This window comes from Bubalus bubalis, chromosome 3 (genome assembly GCF_019923935.1).
Source record: "Bubalus bubalis isolate 160015118507 breed Murrah chromosome 3, NDDB_SH_1, whole genome shotgun sequence".
In the NCBI taxonomy this organism is placed as follows: domain Eukaryota; kingdom Metazoa; phylum Chordata; class Mammalia; order Artiodactyla; family Bovidae; genus Bubalus; species Bubalus bubalis.
Genome location: NC_059159.1, coordinates 18,050,757 through 18,070,834, shown reverse-complemented (window position 1 = coordinate 18,070,834; position 20,078 = coordinate 18,050,757). Strand labels below are relative to the sequence as shown.

General features: G+C 45.2%; 1 non-coding gene across 1 annotated transcript; it reads left to right on the top strand.

The window, feature by feature from the left end:
- The first annotated feature begins 244 nt into the window (after positions 1-244).
- On the top strand, positions 245-352 carry LOC112584086. Its single transcript, XR_003108440.1, has one exon. It is a non-coding gene; the product is annotated as a U6 spliceosomal RNA (small nuclear RNA).
- Positions 353-20,078: the final 19,726 nt, after the last annotated feature.

Sequence of the window (20,078 nt, the reverse complement as noted above, 5' to 3'; positions counted from 1 at the left end):
AGAAGATGAGATGGTTGGATGGCATCACCGACTCAATGGACATGAGTTTGAGTAAGCTCTGGGAGTTGGTAATGGACAGGGAGGCCTGGCATGCTGCAGTTCATGGGGTTGAAAAGAGTTAGACATGACTGAATGACTGAACTGACGGAAGTCTTGTCTATACTACACCAAATGGTGTATTTTGATGAGCAGATTTCACTTTTGTGAAGTCTAATTCTTCAAACTTTTAAAAAGTAGTCATTTCATGCTCACTTTGGTAGCACATATACTAAAATTGAAATGATAATGAGCTTAGCATGGCCCCTGAGCAAGGATGACATGCAAATTCGTTCCATAACTTAAAAAAGTCTTTTTAAAGATACCTTTGCCTACCTCCAAGTCTCAAAGACATTCTCCTATATTTTCTTCTAGAATTTTAACTTTTGATTGAAGTCTATGATTCATTGCAAATCAAGTTTTGTGAATGGTGTGAGGGAGGGAATAATTAATTTTTTTATATTAATTTTCAGTTGTTCTAAAATTAACCATTAAAAAGACTTCCCTTTTCCCTTTGGATTGCTTTGGTGACTTTATAAAAAAATCAAATGTCTGTTTAATTGTGAGTCTATTTCTGTTTTCTTTTCTATTCCATTGTCATTTATCTTATGATAATGCTGTAATATCTCAATTACTGTAGTCTTGTAATTCATAATGACAGGTAGGCAAATTCTCCACTTTGTTCTTCCTTTTAAGATGCTTTAGATATCCTAGGTCCTTTGCATTTCCATAAAAATTTTAGAATCAACATGTCAATTTTTAGGAAAGAATCTGCTGGGATTATGATTGAGATTGAATTGCATCTAATAATCATTTCGGAGGGAATTGACATCTCAACAATATCGAGTCTTCCAATCCATGAATATAGCACTCCATTTCTTTAGGACTTCTAGAATTTCTTTCAGCGATATGTTTTTTTTTTTTTTTTCCTCAGCCATATTTCATAGACTTCAGTGCTGAGGTCTTACACATAATTTGTGAAATTTTTCCCAAAGTAGTTAATGTTGTTTTAAAAAATTCTATTGCAAGGATTTCCCTGGTTGTCCAGTGATTGGGACTCTGTGCTTCCACTGTAGCGAGCCAGGGTTTGATCCCTGGTTGGGGAACTAAGATCAAAAGGTTAAGGTCGTATGAGGTTAGTCATCCTAAGGAGATACAGCAGCTTGCTGAAGAAGGCATGGTGGAGAAGTAGAAAGAACCAGGTTCCTGATAGATAATATTGTTAAGCTGCTGAATTTACTAACCTAGAACTGTCCTAACTCTGAATTTGTCTTTATGTAAGATAATATATTGCCTGTATTTTAGGGGAAAAAAAAAAGGTTATGATCACAGCCAAAAAAAAAAAAAAAAGCTACTGCAAATGGAAAATTTTCAAATTTCATTTTCCATTGTTGGCAGCAGAGCTGAGTGCCAGAACAGTGACAGAAAAGACAACCCACAGGAGATCCTAGGTGTGGGAAATGGGGGTAGGGCGGTGCTCTTTATTTACAGGGAATTGCAGAGGGTCTGAGAGGGTCAAGAATGCCGTGGCCATGTAATGGGAGGAAAAGAGGCACAACATAGCTTGGAAGACTGATTTCCTTTCTCGGTCCTGTTCCTGAGAAGGGACGTCCTTCCTTATTACCCTCCTGGGAAGGGAAGGCAGGGCAGTGCCAAGCATCCTTGGGAAACTGCTCTTGTGTTCTCCTCCCCAACATCATTCAACTAGCCCTCTAGTGGGGCTGCTGCCTCTATGGCCCGGGCTGAGTGTGGACAGGTAAGTTGGCCTTGGTGGTACAAGTGGCATATTCTGCCCTCTCTATGAGAAAACGGGTCCTTCGCTGGCCCAGCCGGCAGGGAGGAGAGAGAGGCCGAAATACTTGGGATTTAATCTGCTCAAAACTGCCAACCTTCTGGGCTGGCTTTCCCAGGGCAGCCCCCACCCTAATGGCTTCTCTCGCCCCATTTCTTAATGTTGCCCCACCCAATTATAGAGTCAGCTGCCCACACTTCTCACAAGAGCCAAACCTTCCAACTTGTGCCCTGAGGAAAGATCTCAAAGATTTTTTTTTTTCCAAGGAAAAAACTGGACAAGCCCAAGCTCCACCCATCCTGGGTCTTGTCCTTGTTTCATGGGGAAGGGTGTGGGAAGGGCAGGAGGCACGGGAGCTGCCCAGTTGCTGGGCAAAATGGCTGTGGGTGGGGGACAGCGGCAGTGCCAAGGAGGGGAGCCATCACCCCTCTGTACTCCCCACAGTGCTCCCAACTCCCCTTCAAAGGAAGGTATACTTCTTTTAAGGGCTTCCCTGATAGCTCTGTTGGTAAAGAATCCGCCTGCAATGCAGGAGACCCCGGTTTGATTCCTGGGTCAGGAAGATCCGCTGGAGAAGGATTAGGCTACCCACTCCAGAATTCTTGGGCTTCCCTTGGGGCTCAGCTGGTAGAGAATCTGCCTGCAATGTGGAGACCTGGCTTCGATCCTGGATTGGGAAGATCCCCTGGAGAAGAGAAAGGCTACCCACTCCAGTATTCTGGTCTAGAGAATTCCATGGACTTTATAGTCCATAGGGTCCCAAAGAATTGGACACAACTGAGCGACTTTCACTTTCAAGACAGTGCTAGGGGTTCACTGGTGGCTCAGTGGTAAAGAATCTGCCTGCCAATGTAGGAGAGTCAGGTTTGATCCCTGGGTCAGGAAGATCCCCTGGAGAAAGAAGTGACAACCATTCCAGTGTTCTTGCTGGGAAATCCCACGGACGGAGGAGCCTGACTGGCTATAGTCCACGGGGTTGAAAACAACTGGACACTACTTATTGACTAAACAACAGCAAATTGCTGTAACAAGTAACCCCTGCCCCATCCCCACAAATGCAGCGTGTTTCCATCTCACTTGTGTATAGTTTATAGCATTTGGTTTGTAGGTTCTTCCACACAGGAGTTTAGCTACCAGGATTTTTGCATTTTGAGGCTCTACCATCCCCTGGCCTGTCATCCTTGGCACCCCTCTGGTGGGAGGGGAAGAAACCCCACAAAATGCGTAACCATATCTCAAAAGCCTCGGCACATGTGGTACACATACTTCTGCTCACAGTCTATTGGCAGAAATCTGTCTGGAGCCGCACTGAGATGCAAGGGAGCCTGGGAAATGTGGTCCCTGGCTCTGCAACTGTTTCCCAGTGACAGCATGACACTGGAAAGAAGAGCCTGGGTTTTGCTGGCCCTGCCACTGAGTCCTACTACATTTAGAAAATCTATTTATTCAGGGCTGTGCCAGGTCTTAGATGCGGCTTGCAGGATCTTTGATCTTAATTGGGCACTCATGTTCTTTAGTTGGGATCTTGAGTCTCAGCAAGTGAATTCTTATTTGCAGCTTGTGGGCTCTAGTTCTCTGACCAAGGATCAAATCAGGGCCCCCTGCATTGGGAGTGCAGAGTCTTAGCCACTGGACCATCAGAGAAACCCCTGAGTCCCATTACCTTGTCCCACCAGTCTTTCTTTTTAAACTGTAGAGGGCTGTTTGTATGTGAAGGATTATTCCCCACCCCATCCCCAACTCAGGATCCTCATGCCTTCCTCTGTCCCCAACGTCACTTTCCACCTCACTCAGCCACCCCAAGTTCCTCTCCTTCTAAGACACTTGCCTAAATCTGACCTCCTCCACGAAGCTTTTTAGGGACTTTAATACCCATGCTGAAGTCTTCCAATCTCTGAGGATCTCATTTGCTGTAAACTTGAGCAAGAATAATTGGGGGGACATCTCCCCCTTTCTTACCTGGTCTTAATGTTTGGAATTCCTTTAAATAAAGACCAAGACTTTCTGCCCACAACCAACACTGAGGCTTCGGATATGTGTACCCTTGGGAGAGGGGGCAGAAGTATCACACCCTCCGGTCCTTATAGGTTCTTCAAGAGGGTAAGAAAGAGAGCAAGGGGCTCCGCTCAGCCCTCCTAGGCTGAGTGGAGAAGGGGACCAGCTAGAGAAAGGGAGACACCAGGCCTGATGCAAGCTTTGATGGTGTCTCAGCTATATTTTTCTTTTTGAAGATATATTTTTTTGATGTGGACCATTTTATAAGTCTTAATTGAATTTGTTACATATTGTTTCTGTTTTATGTTTTAATTTTTTGGCCACTAGGCATGCAGTGTTTTAGCTCCTCGACAAGGGATTGAACCTGCACTCCTGGTGTTGGAAAGCGAAGTTGTAACCACTGGACTGCCAAGGAAGTCTCCTCAGCTATGTTTTTCAATCATCATATATTGAGGATCTTCCAATTTATAAACAAAATGAGACTAATTAAATAGTCATTTATTTATTTATTTAGGCTGCACTCTGTGGCTTGCAGGATCTCAGTTCCCTGACTGGTGGTGGAATGAGGGCCCATGACCTTGAAAGCGCTGAGTTGTAACCACTGGACCACCAGGGGATTCCCCCAAGTACTGCCATTTATTAGTGCTTACCATGTGCCAGGCATAGCAAAGCACTATGCGTCATCAGTTGATCTTCCCAACAATCTAATGAGCTAAGGACTCTTATTTTGTCCCCATTTTGCAGGCAAGGAAAGCAAAATTCAGAGAAATGAACTTTTCCCAGGTCACATGTTGCTGTTCAGTCATTGAGTTGTGTCTGACTCTTTGCGACCCCATAGACTGCAGCACGCCAGGCTTCTAACCTGTATCTCCCAGGGTTTGCTTTAAACTCATGTCAGTTTATGACATCTCAGTGATGCCATCTCATCCTCTGCCACCCACTTCTCCTCCTGCCCTCAATCTTTCCCAGCGTCAGGATCTTTTTCCAATGAGTTGGCTTTTCACATCAAGTGGCCAAAGTGCTAGAGCTTCAGCTTCAGCATCAGTCCTCCCAATGAATATTCAGGGTTGATTTCCTTTAGGATTGAGTGGTTTGATCTCCTTGTATCCAAGGGACTCTCAAGAGTCTTCTCCAGCATCACAGTTCGAAAGCATCAACTTTTTGGTGCTCAGCCTTCTTTATGGTCCAACTCTCAACATCCATACATGACTACTAGAAAAACCATAGCTTTGACTATATGGACCTTTGTCAGCAAAGTGATATCTTTGCTTTTTAATATTCTGTCTAGGTTTGTCATAGCCAGGTCACATAGCTAGTGAATAGAAGAGTAGGGCTGAAGCCTAGGTAAACAACTTCACAGTCTGTGAATTCCCTTATGCCTCTGTCTCCTGGGACACCTGTGTGGCAGAGGTGCTTCAGGCAAACCAAATAGCCATGTGCTCTCCCTTACTTCCCAGCCTTCCTAGCAGCAGGCTGGGGCCATGTGACTAACTCTGATCAGTGGGTTATGATTGGAAGTGAGGTGTGTCATATCTGGACCAAGGCATTTAGGGTTGGTGTCTGACCCTCCTATTCTCTCTTTTCCTTTAGTGATGACTACAGCAGCCATGCCTTGAAGTGGAGGAGCCACTAGGAGGAAAAAGACTGGGTCTCTGGTCATTATACTAAAGACAGCTGGCCTGGAGAGCTGTCCCACCTGCAGCACCTCTGTGTGAATGGGAAATCCGCCTCTATTGGGTTAAGCCACTGAGATTTGGATATTAATTTGTTACCACAGCATGCCATAGCCTTTCCTCTCTAATACACAAGACAGGACACCAAATATATCACTGTTCACCCCATTGGCTATTGACAACATAGTATTTTATTTATTTATTTATGGCTGCACTCAGATGACCATTATATCTACTACTGCAGGCAGGAATCCCTTAGAAGAAATAGAGTAGCCATCACGGTCAACAAAAGAGTCCGAAATGCAGTTCTTGGATGCAATCTCAAAAACGACAGAATGATCTCTGTTTGTTTCCAAGGCAAACCATTTAATATCACAGTAATCCAAGTCTATGCCCCAACCAGTAACGCTGAAGAAGCTGAAGTTGAACGGTTCTATGAAGACCTACAAGACCTTTTAGAACTAACACCCAAAAAAGATGTCCCTTTCATTATAGGGGACTGGAATGCAAAAGTAGGAAGTCAAGAAACACCTGGAGTAACGGTCAAATTTGGCCTTGGAATACGGAATGAAGCAGGGCAAAGGCTAATAGAGTTTTGCCAAGAGAACGCACTGGTCATAGCAAACACCCTCATCCAACAACACAAGAGAAGACTCTACACATGGATATCACCAGATGGTCAACACCGAAATCAGATTGATTATATTCTTTGCAGCCAAAGATGGAGAAGCTCTATACAGTCACAAAAACAAGACCAGGAGCTGACTGTGGCTCAGACCATGAACTCCTTATTGCCAAATTCAGACTTAAATTGAAGAAAGTAGGGAAAACCACTAGACCATCCAGGTATGACCTAAATCAAATCCCTTATGATTATACAGTGGAAGTGAGAAATAGATTTAAGGGACTAGATCTGATAGATAGAGTGCCTGATGAACTATGGACGGAGGTTCATGACATTGTATAGGAGACAGGGATCAAGACCATCCCCATGGAAAAGAAATGCAAAAAAGCAAAATGGCTGTCTGAGGAGGCCTTACAAATAAATAGCTGTGAAAAGAAGAGAAGTGAAAAGCAAAGGAGAAAAGGAAAGATATAAGCATTCAGATGCTTATCAAAGAATAGCAAGAAGAGATAAGAAAGCCTTCCTCAGTGATCAATGCAAAGAAATAGAGGAAAACAACAGAATGGGAAAGACTAGAGATCTCTTCAAGAAAATTAGAGCTACCAAGGGAACATTTCATGCAAAGATGGACTCAATAAAGGACAGAAATGGTATGGACCTAACAGAAGCAGAAGATGTTAAGAAGAGGTGGCAAGAATACACAGAAGAACTGTACAAAAAAGATCTTCAAGACCAAGATAATCACAATGGTGTGATCACTCACCTAGAGCCAGACATCCTGGAATGTGAAGTCAAGTGGGCCTTAGAAAGCTTCACTATGAACAAAGCTAGTGGAGGTGATGGAATTCCAGTTGAGCTATTTCAAATCCTGAAAGATGATGCTGTGAAAGTGCTGCACTCAATATGCCAGCAAATTTGGAAAACTCAGCAGTGGCTGCAGGACTGGAAAAAGTCAGTTTTCATTCCAATCCCAAAGAAACGCAATGCCAAAGAATGCTCAAACTACTGCACAATTGCACTCATTTCACACGCTAGTATGGAGAAGGAAATGGCAACCCACTCCAATATTCTTGCCTGGAGAATCCCATGGACTGAGGAGCCTGGCGGGCTACAGTCCACAGGGTCACAAAGAGTCGGACACGACTGAGCGACTTCACTTTCACACACTAGTAAAGTAATGTTCAAAATTCTCCAAGCCAGGCTTCAGCAATACGTGAACTGTGAACTTCCAGATGATCAAGCTGGTTTTAGAAAAGGCAGAGGAACCAGAGATCAAATTGCCAACATCTGCTGGATCATCGAAAAAGCAAAAGAGTTCCAGAAAAACATCTATTTCTGCTTTATTGACTATGCCAAAGCCTTTGACTGTGTGGATCACAATAAACTGTGGAAAATTCTGAAAGAGATGGGAATACCAGAGCACCTGACCTGCCTCTTGAGAAACCTATATGCAGGTCAGGAAGCAGCAGTTAGAACTGGACATGGAACAACAGACTGGTTCCAAATAGGAAAAGGAGTACGTCAAGGGTGTATATTGTCACCCTGCTTATTTAACTTATATGCAGAGTACATCATGAGAAATGCTGGGCTGGAAGAAGCACAAGCTGGAATCAAGATTGCCAGGAGAAATATCAATAACCTCAGATATGCAGATGACACTACCCTTATGGCAGAAAGTGGAGAGGAACTAAAAAGCCTCTTGATGAAAGTGAAAGAGGAGAGTGAAAATGTTGGCTTAAAGCTCAACATTCAGAAAACGAAGCTCATGGCATTGGCTCCCATCACTTCATGGCAAATAGATGTGGAAACAGTGGGAACAATGTCAGACTTTATTTTCTGGGGCTCCAAAATCACTGCAGATGGTGACTGCAGCCATGAAATTAAAAGACGCTTACTCCTTGGAAGGAAAGTTATGACCAACCTAGATAGCATATTCAAAAGCAGAGACATTACTTTGCCAACAAAGGTCTGTCTAGTCAAGGCTATGGTTTTTCCAGTGGTCATGTATGGATGTGAGAGTTGGACTGTGAAGAAGGCTGAGTGTTGAAGAATTGATGCTTTTGAGCTGTGGTGTTGGAGAAGACTCTTGAGAGTCCCTTGGACTGCAAGGAGATCCAACCAGTCCATTCTAAAGGACATCAGCCCTGGGTGTTCTTTGGAAGGAATGATGCTAAAGCTGAAACTCCAGTACTTTGGTCACCTCATGCGAAGAGTTGACTCATTGGAAAAGACTCTGATGCTGGGAGGGATTGGGGGCAGGAGGAGAAGGGGACGACAGTGAATGAGTTGGCTGCATGGCATCACTGACTCGATGGACTTGAGTCTGAGTGAACTCCGGGAGTTGGTGATGGACAGGGAGGCCTGGCGTGCTGTGATTCATGGGGTCGCAAAGAGTCGGACACGACTGAGCGACTGAACTGAACTGATGGCTGCTGGGTCTCTGTTGCTGTACATGGGCTTTCGCTAATTGTGGCAAGTGGGGGCTACTCCTCCTTGCAGTGCTAGGGCTTCTCATTTTGGTGGCCTCTCTTGTTGCAGAACACTGGCTCTAGGCAGGCAGGCCTCAGTAGTTGCAACACGTGGGCTCAGTAGCTGTGGCTCCTGGGCTCTAGAACGTGGGCTCAGTAGTTGTGGCTCATGGGTTTAGTTGCCCCACAGCACGTGGAATCTTCCCAGACCAGGGATCGAATGTTGTCCACTGCATCGGCAGGTAGATTCTCAACTAGTGGACCACCAGGGAAGTCCCAGATGTTTTGTTTTGTGAATGGTATTGTGCCCAGAGTAAGAAGTTCTGCCCAAAGACAAGCTCTTGGAAGCAGATGGGAGAATCTAAGGGTCTTCCTGAGCCCCCTGAGCAGCAGGGGCCCCCGGGCATGGCCTCTTGCTCTGGTTTCCTCCTCTGCCCAGCATCAGGCTTCTCTCCCTGTTGCTGGTTTCCAAAGCTGCCTTTGGCACAGCCCCTCGGTCTCCACCCCCAGCAGACGGCTTCCAGAAGCAAAGGCCCAGACACCACTGGCTCCTCTCCAGATGCTGGCCAAAGTGCCTGGAAGTTTCTCTGAGCCTCACATTGTCTTTCAGATGTATCCCTGGGGAGGCAGAGCTCTCGCAATCAGGGCAATCACCGCTTTCTGGCCCCTGCTGACCGGGAACCATGGGCTGGGTGTGGCAGGCAGGAAGCTCAGGGCAGGGCTGCCCACTTTTAGTTCAGACCTGGGGGAGAAGTGGGGGTTTCAGGGCACTGGGCTGGCTCCTGGCTGCAGTGGGAACAGCCAGGACAGTGAGAGAGAGCGTTTACTCCTCATCCAGTTCTCAAACACTCATCTCTGAGCATCTCTGTGGGTCTGGCCCTGTGCTTAATGCTGTGGGAACACAAAGGCCAGAGGTCCTGGCCCCTGGCTTTCAGGAACTTTCATCCTGTAGGCTGAAGTAGGACATTAGCTACTAGAAAACCAGAGCATCAGGGAGTAAATCAGCCTGGGAGTTTTCAGTTGCGAGTAACCTGACCTCTGGAGAGAAAACGTTGCGTGCTTCTCACTTCTGAAAGCAATTCAGTTTCAAATATTATTTTCTGAAATGTTACTTTTTGAAATATATGTGTGGTGTGTGTGTATGCCAAAATTAACACTGACTGTAGATTTTCTGATTGCAAAATTCTAAAGTTTATCAAAGCTGAGATCTTTTCCTTTCGTTCTCTGTTGGTCCCCTGAGTTAGCTAGTGCCTTAAGTCCATGTTTTAAGTTACCCAAACTGAATCAGTATCAAAAAGGAAATATTTTGTCCCCATGTCCAAAGAGATTCCAGCTTCAGGTTTGGTTGGATCCAGGTCCTTATCACATGTCATGTGAACTCTGCATGGTTTTGCTTCCTCTGTTTTGGCTTTATTCTTAGGGATGCTCATACTCCTAGGACCATATTCTGTGATTGTCAGCCCCACTTGAAAGAATGGGCCCATTTCCTGGCCACACCAGAAAAGCCCTTATTTAACTGACTGACTGGGTCTCAGGCCCATCCCTGAACCAGTGTCTGTACTGGTCAGTGGTGGGGATGGGAGTGGTTTGAGAGAAGATGTGACGCTCTGACTCCTCTCTGGATCCTGGGGTGGTTAGCCTCTTCTGAATCACATGATTGAAGCTCAGGGATATGAGATTTCCCATGGAAGACTAGGGTGTTATGATCAGAAGGAAGATAGATGCTGAGCAGGATAACAATACTTACTGCTGGTGGGGTGATGGAATATGCCCTCAGAGATGTATGAACCAAGGGCTGTGAGAATTCAGAGAGTGAGATGTCATCTGCAGTTAAAGACATCAAGGAAGGATGCATGTAGACTGAGGCTTGAAGGATGACCAGAGTTTGAGTGTTGGGTCTGGGGGAATGAGGAAGAAAGGGCATTCTGAACACAGGGAACAATGTGAGCAGAAACCTGGAGGCAAGCACAGAGAGGAACAGGAAGTGAAGCTGGAGGAGGGAAAGGCATTTTGAATGCCAAGCAAAGGAGTGTGGATTGAATTTGGGAGATACTCATGGATGTTCAGGAGCTGAGGCTGGGTCATCAGATCTGAGCTGCTGGGAGTTGATACTAGAAGCCCCAGGGGCCCTGACCCTCTGCTCCACTTCCTGCCCCTTCCCCCTGGGCTGTCTTGGTGTCCACAGATCCCTCTTCCTTTAGTTCAGCTCAGACAGGGCTGGAGTTTTCCAGTAGAAATGCTTCCTCAGGAGGAAAGTGAAAGTGCGAAGTGTGATTACGGAGTAACCCTGCAGATTTTCATGCCCTCCAGCATCCAGTCAAAAGTGGGGTTTGTAATTCTCATCAAACCTGTGTTTGAATTCCTCCTCTCTCCCTGTGGATAAGTCACATAACCTCCCTGAGCCTCCATTTCTTTTTCTGCAAAATGGAATGAGCAGGGACTTCCCTGGTGGTCCAGTGGTTGAGAATACACCTGCCAGTGCAGGGGACATGGGCTCGATCCCTGATCTGAGAATATTCCACATGCTGTGGAGTAACTGAGCCCGCATGTCACAGCTATAGAGCCTGTATTTCAGAGCCCTTGCTCTGCAGCAAGAGACACCACCACAATGAGAAGCCCACACACCGCAACTAGAGAAAGCTGCGCACAGCAACAAAGACCCAAAGCAGCCACAAACTAATTATTAATTAATTAAAAAATAAAGGCAATAAGCTTTAAAAATATATGAAACAAATAAGTTCCATCTCACAAGATTGGTAGGAGGATTAAATGGGATGCTGTATGTCACATATGGGGTACACAGAGTCTGCAATGATGATGATGAAGATGATGAAGGAGATGAAAAGACCAACCAGGGAGGAAGGAAATGACCAGCAGAGTCCAGTCCTTTGGAGAGCTCTTAGCTTGGCGTGTGAGTGAGGCAACATCATCAGGCTGGGCAGATGCAGGTGAAGGGTGGCCAGGACAGCGTGCAGGAGTGAAAAGCAGCCTCAGCCTCAGCCCTTACTCTTGAACTTTGCCCTCTCTTTGTCCTGCTGGGGTCAGGGAACCCCAGTGAGAACACATCATTGGGTCATCCTTCTTGTGTATCCCCAAGTTAAGGAAAGGGCTCTGGTCATGGCAGAGGGCCCTGGAAAGTCAGGTTGTGCTGATACTGCCCCACGTGGGCCTCCTCTGGGCCTCAGTTTACCCCACTGGTTAGGGGATACTGGTCAGTCTCTTTGGGGTCCCAGGGCAGCCAGAGGAGCACGCTTTCAACAGGATTTCTACAAATCTCAGGATGGCTGGAATAGGCCTGAAGGATGAGATCAGGCTAGTGAGGAAGGGCAGGAGGGCTCAAGCCAGGAGTCACCAAGCTTTACTGATTCCCCTCTCAGCAAAATAATTTGAAGATGTATCCCCCAAATATATTTGATTACTTATTTATATCAGTGACATACATTACTATACTAATATATTCTGCCCACTATAAAATATACATAAAATGAAGAACTTAAAGCAATATCAATAGGAAAAAAACAAACTATGACCATTCATACAACAGACTACTACAAGAATGAGGTCTTACAACTCAATACTAAGAAGATAGCTAAGCTGAAAAATGAACACAAGATGTGAATGGACATATTGTCAAAAAAGAGATATGAATGGCTAATGAGCATATGAAAATGTTCAATTTTATTTACCATTAGGGAAGTGCAATTTTGTGGGATCTTAGTTCCCTGACAAGGCATTGAACCCGAGTCCTTGCAGCGAAAGCATGGGGTCCTAACCACTGGACCTCCAGGGAATTCCCAGTGAAATGCAATTGAAAATCACATGAGATAACCTGCACATCTTCTGCCATGAAGAGGTGAAGTGAAAGTTGCTCAGTCACATCCGACTCTTAGCAACCCCATGGACTACACAGTCCATGGAATCCTCCAGGTCAGAATACTGGAGTGGGTAGCTGTTCCCTTCTGCAGTGGATCTTCCCAACCCAGGGATTGAATCCAGGTCTCCCTCATTGCAGGCGGATTCTTTATTAGCTGAGCCACCTGGGAAGCCCCATGGTCTTCTTCAAAAAGACAATGACAGCAAGTGTTGAGGATGTGGAGAAATTGGAATCTTCACCCATCACTGGTGGGAGTGTAAAATGGTGCAGCACTTTGTAAAAACAGCTTAGCAGTTTCTTAAAAAGTTAAACATAAAATTACCACACAACACAGCAATCCTCCTAGGTTATCAAATGAAGAGGAATAAAAATGTATGCCCACACAAAGACTTGTATGTATTTGCAGCAGAATTATTCATAATAGAAAAACCTGGAAACATCCTATTATCCATCAGCTGGTGAATGGATAAACGAAATGTAAAATATCCATACAATGGATATTATTCAGGAACAAACTAATTAAATATAATTCAACATGGATGAACCTCAAGGACATTACATTTAGTGAAAGAAGCTAGACCCAAAAGACTGTGTACCCTATGAGTCCTTTCATATGAAATGTCCAGGGATGACAAATGCATAAAGACAGGAAGCAGATCAGCATTTGGCTGAACTACGGGTGAGAGTAAGGGTTAAACTGTAAAAGACCCAAAGGAACTTCTGGGATGATGGAAATATTCTAAAACTGGATTGTGGTCAAAGTTGCACAACTCCATATAAGCTTACTGGAAATCATTGGGCTTTCCAGGTGGCACAGTGGTAAAAGAATCTGCCTGCCAATGCAAGAGACACAGGAGATGCAGGAGATGCAAGAGACTTGGATTCAGTCCCTGGGATGGGAAGATTCCCTGGAGAAGGAAATGGCAACCCACTCCAGTATTCTTGCCTGGAGACTCCCACGTACAGAGGACCCTGGCGGGCTACAGTCCATGGGGCCGCAAAAAGTCAAACACATGACTAAGCGACTGAGTACACACTCATGCATACAAAACTCACTGAACAGTATACATATAATGGATAGATTTTCATATAAATTATGTCTCAATATAGCTGCTTAAAAAAGAGAGGACGTTCTTTAGGCTTTGGTATATATAGGTCTCCAAGATGTAATTAAAAGAAAAATTTTAATTGAAATATAATTTGTTAATGATGTTGTGTTAATTTCTGTTGTACAGCAAAGTGATTCAGTTATACATACAAATACATACATTCTTTTTTAAATAATCTTCTCCATTATGGTTTATCACAGAATACTAAATATAGTTCCTTGTGCTATACAGTAGGACCTTGTTTTTTATCCATTCTAAATATAACAGTTTGCAAGCAAGCTGTATTTTAAATGGAAAAATCAAGGTACAGAGTATGCTGCTGTTTGCATTTCTTTCTTTTTTTTTTATTTTAAAAAAAGAAAAGGTGTACCACTGTGTAAAACAGTATGGAATCTTCTCAAAAAAACTAAAAATAGAGCTACCATTCAGTTCAGTCACTCAGTCGTGTCCTACTCTTTGCGACCCCATGAATCGCAGCACACCAGGCCTCCCTGTCCATCACCAACTCCTGGAGTTCACTCAAACTCATGTCTATCGAGTTGGTGATGCCATCCAGCCATCTCATCTTCTGTCGTCCCCTTCTCCTCCTGCCCCCAATCCCTCCCAGCATCAGAGTCTTTTCCAAGGAGTCAACTCTTCACATGAGGTGGCCCAAGTATTGGAGTTTCAGCTGCAGCATCATTCCTTCTAATGAACACCCAGGACTGATCTCCTTTAGGATGGACTGGTTAGATCTCCTTGCAGTTCAAGGGACTCTCAAGAGTCTTCTCCAACACCTCAGTTCAGAAGCATCAATTCTTCAGCGCTCAGCTTTCTTCACCGTTCAACTCTCACATCCATACATGACCACTGGAAAAACCATAGCCTTGACTAGACGGACCTTTGTTGGCAAAGTAATATCTCTGCTTTACAATATGCTATCTAGGTTGGTCATAACTTTCCTTCCAAGGAGTAAGCGTCTTTTAATTTCATGGCTGCAGTCACCATCTGCAGTGATTTTGGAGCCCCCAAAAATAAAGTCTGACACTGTTTCCACTGTTTCCCCATCTATTTGCCATGAAGTGATGGGACCAGAGGCCATGATCTTCGTTTTCTGAATGTTGAGCTTTAAGCCCACTTTTTCATGATCCTCTTTGCTACCATATGACCCAGCAATTTCACTCCTGGGTGTACGTGTGCATGCTCAGGCACGTCCAACTCTTTGCAACCCTGTGGACAGTAGCTCACCAGGCTCCTCTGTCCATGGAATTCTTCAGACAAGAATACTGGAGTCTGTTGCCATTTCTTACTCCAGGGGATCTTCCCAACCCAGGGATCAAATCCACATCTCCTGCTTCAGCAGGCAGATTCTTTACCACTGTGTCACCTGGTAAGCCACATTCCAAAAAACTAATTCAAAAAGATACATGCACCCCAATGTTCATAGCAGCACTATTTACAGTTGCCAAGATATGGAAGCAAACTAAGTGTCATCAACAAATGAACGGATAAAGAAGATGTGCTATATATATATACGCAGTGGAATATTATCCATAAAAAAGAATGAAATTCTGCCATTCGCAACAACATCGGTGGACTGGGAGGGTATTATGCTAAGTGATACATCAGACAGAGAAAGACAAACACTGTATGATACCGTTGATATGTGGAATCCAAAAAATAAAAGAAACTAGTGAATATAACAAAAAGAAACAGACTCACGGATATAGAGAACAAACTAGTGGTTACCAGTGGGGAGATGGAAGTGGGGAAGGGCAAGACAGTGGCAGAGGACTAGAGATGCAAACTGTTTTGTATAAAATAAGTAAGCTACAAGAATCTACCATTCGACAAATGGAATATAGCCCATATTTTATAATAACAATAAGTGTAGTATAACCTTCACAAATTATGAAACACTGTGTTATACATCTGTAACCTATATAATGTTGTACATCAGCTATATCTCAATAAAAAAGTTCTTAAAAGAGTGAATATAGATACATATAGTGCATACATATAGTACATCATGAGAAATGCTGGGCTGGATGAAGCACAAACTGGAACCAAGATTGCGGGAGAAATAACTTCAGATATGCAGATGACACCACCCTTATGGCAGAAAACGAAGAACTAAGAGCCTCTTGACGAAAGTGAAAGAGGAGCGTGAAAAAGTTAGCTTAAAACTCAACATTCAGAAAACTAAGATCATGGCATCTGGTCCCATCACTTCATGGCAAATAGATGGGGAAACAGTGGAAACAGTGACAGACTTTATTTTGGGGGGCTCCAAAATCACTGAAGATGGTGACTGCAGCCATGAAATTAAGACACTAATCCTTGGAAGAAAAGTTATGACCAACCTAGACAGCATAATAAAAAGCAGAGACATTACTTTGCCAACAAATGTCCGTGTAGTCAAAGTTATGGTTTTTCCAGTAGTCATGTATGGATGTGAGAGTTGGACCATAAAGAAAGCTGAGCACTGAAGAATTGATGCTTTTGAACTGTGGTGTTGGAGAAGACTCTTGAGAGTCCCTTGGACTACAAGGAGATCCAACCATTCCATCCTAAAGGAAATCAGTCCTGAATATTCATTGGAAGGACTGATGCTGCAGCTGAAACTCCAGTATTTGGCCACCTGATACAAAGAACTGACTCATTTGAAAAGACTCTGATGCTGGGAAAGATTGGAGGCAAGAAAAGGGGGCAACAGAGGATGGGATGGTTGGATGGTATCACTGACTCAATGGACATGATTTTGAGTAAACTCCAGGAGTTCTCGATGGACAGGGAGGCCTGGCATGCTGCAGTCCATGGGGTCACAAAGAGTTGGACACGACTGAGCAACTGAACTGAACCGATATATACTTTTGTACATGTTTTTATTTACCAGTCCATCCTAAAGGAGATCAGTCCTGGGTGTTCGTTGGAAGGACTGATGCTGAGGCTGAAACTCCAATACTTCGGCCACCTCATGTGAAGAGTTGACTCTATGGAAAAGACCCTGACACTGGGAGGGATTGGGGGCAGGACGAGAAGGGGACGACAGAGGATGAAATGGCTGGATGGCATCGCCAACTCGACGGACATGAGTTTGGGTGAACTCCGGGAGTTGGTGATGGACAGGGAGGCCTGGCGTGCTGCGATTCATGGGGTCGCAAAGAGTCAGACATGACTGAGTGACTGAACAGAACTGAACTGATACATATTTTATTTACACATAGACACGTATAAACGGATTAGCTTGTATATGCACAGACTCTCTCTGGAAGAACACCCAAACACTGGGGACCTATAGGTGTTTTGGGTGAAGGAATTGGAGGGCTGCTGGACCAGGAGTGACTTATGTACCTTTACATTTTTCTTCTTTTTTTCTTCATTGTGGCAAAATACACATAACATAAAATTTATCACAACCATTTTTTTTTTTGGCCACACCACACAGTGTGTGGAATCTTAGTTCCCTGACCAGGAATCAAACTCTCACCCCTTGCAATGGAAGTGCAGATTCTTAACTGCTGAACCGCCAGGAAGTACCCATCTTAACCAATTTTTTTTAGATTAAAAAATATGTATTTGCTTGTTTCTGGCTATGCTAGGTCTTCATTGCTGCACAGGCTTTTCTCTGCTTGCAGCAAGTGGGGGGTACTCTCCAGTTGCTGTGCATGAGTTTTTCATTGTGATGGCTTCTCTTGTTGCCATGCACAGGTTGTAGGGTGCACGGGCTTCAGTAGTTGCCGCTCCAGGGCTCCAGAGCTCAGGCCCAGTAGTTGTGGCTTGTGGACTTGGTTGCCCTGAGGCATGTGGGACTTTCCCGGATCAAGGATCGAACCTGTGTCTCCTGCACTGGCAGGTGGATTCTTTCCACTGAGTCATCAAGGAAGCCCCATCTTAGCCATTTTTAAGTGTACAGTTCCATGGCATTAAGTATATTCACATCGTTGTCAAGCCATCACCACCATCCATCTCCAGAAATCTTTTTATCTTGCAATACTGAAGCTCTGTACCCACTAATCAGTAACTCCTCCAGCCCCTGGCAACCAGCCTTCCTCTTTCTGTCTCTGTGAATTTGGCCACTCTTGGTGTTTGTTGTTCAGTCGCTCAGTCGTGTCTGACTCTCTGTAACCCCGTGGATTGCAGCACGCCAGGCTTCCCTGTCCTCCACCATCTCTTGGAGCTTGCGCAAACTCATGTCCATTGAGTCGGTGATGCCATCCAACCATCTCATCCTGTGTCGTCCCCTTCTCCTCCTGGCTTCAATCTTTCCCGGCATCAGGGTCTTTTCCTATGAGTCCACTTTCTAGGCCCCTTATATAAGTGGAATCTTACATCTTTGCCTGTATGTCCTTGGCTTCTATCCATTCCCATAATGCCCTCAAGATTCATCCATGTGGTAGCATGTGTCAGAATCTCCATCCTTTTTAAGACTGAATTCTATTCCATTGTCCGTGTATCCCACATTTTATTTGTCCATTCATTCCTCTTTGGGTGCCTTGGCTTCCATCATTTGACTCTTGTGAATGCTGTTGCTATCAAAGTGAAAGTCGCTCAGACTGTTTGCAACCCCATGGACTAATAGAGTCCATGAAATTCTCTGGGCTAGAATACTGCAGTAGGTAGCCAATCCCTTTTCCAGGGGATCTTCCCAACTCAGGATTGAACCCAGGTCTCCTGCATTGCAGGCAGATTCTTTATCAGCTGAGCCACAGGAAAGCCCGAGAATACTGGAGTGGGTAACCTATCCCTTCTCCAGCCATCTTCCCGGCCCAGGAATTGAACTGGGATCTCCTGCATTGCAGACAGACTCTTTACCAACTGAGCTATCAGGGAAGCCCATTGCTATGAAAACAGGTGTACAAATCTCTCTTGGAGATACTTGTATCTCTACATTTCCAAAGCATATGACTCATACAACTTATTTGAAGAAAAAAAGTAAATTAAAATTAGAAAGGATGCATGCATGTGTTCGTGCTCAGTGAATGCAGTCGTGTGGGGCTCTTTGCGACCCCACGGACTGTAGCTTGCCAGGCTTCTCTGTCCATGGGATTCTCTAGGCAAGAATACTGGAGTGGGTTGCCATGCCCTCCTCTAGGGTATTTTCCCCACCTTCCTCTCCTGCATCTTCTGGACTGTTTTGTTGGACTGTTTTCCCCTCTATCCCCTTCGGAGGCCCCTGCACAACCCTCGACTTCAGCGGACACGTTTGCCTGGAGGGAGGGGTGGAGGGGGCCCGAGCAGCGTCCAAGGGGGCGTGTCCTCCCTTCCCTTGCAGGGGAGCAGCCAGACGCTGGGGGTCCAGCAGGGACCCGCAGGGAGGGTCTTGCTTAGTCACCGGCAGCCTCTCAAGACCGCCGTGCCCTCGCCTGCCCGCCGCCCACCCGCTGCCAGGCGATTGGCTGGGCCGCATTCCTATGAGCCGCCTGCTGCGGGCCCGGTGACTCACGGCGCAGGCAGCCCGGGAACGCCCGGCCTCGTCCTGGGGCCCGGCAGCCGCTGGTTTTCCTATTTGGAAACTGCTCAGCCGCCTCCGCTCGCACCAGCCTGCTCTCCTCCCCGGGCCCCAGCGGAAGGGGTAAGGAGGGCAGGGAAGCTTGGGGACAAGAGCCCTCTCTGTGCAGCGACCCACCGATCCACCGAGAAGAGAACGGATCCACGCTCTCTTATCCCCAATTCCAGACCCAAACTATTGTCCTTCTCGGCAAATGACCTTTCTCCGTTGGGTCCCAATGCCCACCCTTTATGAGCAGTTGTTGAAAATCAGCTGAGTACAGAGACTAAGCAGGCTGACCCGGGGCTCCAGCTCCTCAGGACCTCCCTCTGGTTTGGCCACTTTTCCGCTGTGTGACCTCAGGCAGGTTACTCATCCCTTCTGGGCCTCAGTTCCCTTGGTAAAGGAACATAATAACAATATCCATCCCTTAGGTTTGGTCTGAGGACAGGAGACTGGCCTGGCATAGGGCTGCCTGGTAAAAGGCAGGACACCTGTATTTTGTGGGACATACATATGCTTAAAAAAATAATCATCCACTGGGACTTCCCTGGCAGTCCAGTGGTTAAGATTCTCCACTTCCAGTGCAAGGGGTGTGAGTTCTGTCCCTGGTCAGGGAACCAAGATGCCAGATGCCGCGTGGTGTGGCAAAAAAACCACCAAAAACCATATTAAGAGAATAAAGGTACTCAAATTCAAACAAACAAAAAAATCATTGGCTGTTTACCTGAAATTCAAATGTAACTGGGTGTCCTATATTTGTTTTTGCTAAATCTGGCAACTTTAGCCTGTATGTTAGCTGGTATATTGATAATAAGTGTTGGATAACATGGAAGGCTTTTTAAAAAATTTATTGAAGTATAGTTGATTTACAATGTTAATTACAGCAAAGTGATTCAGTTACATGTATATATACTATGAAAGCCTTTTCATCATAGTATTCGTATGTCCCTAATCTTCCTTACTAGACTAAAAGCTCTTCAAAAGTACTCAATCACTGTATCACTCAGTTATTAAGGGCACCTTGTTGTTCAGT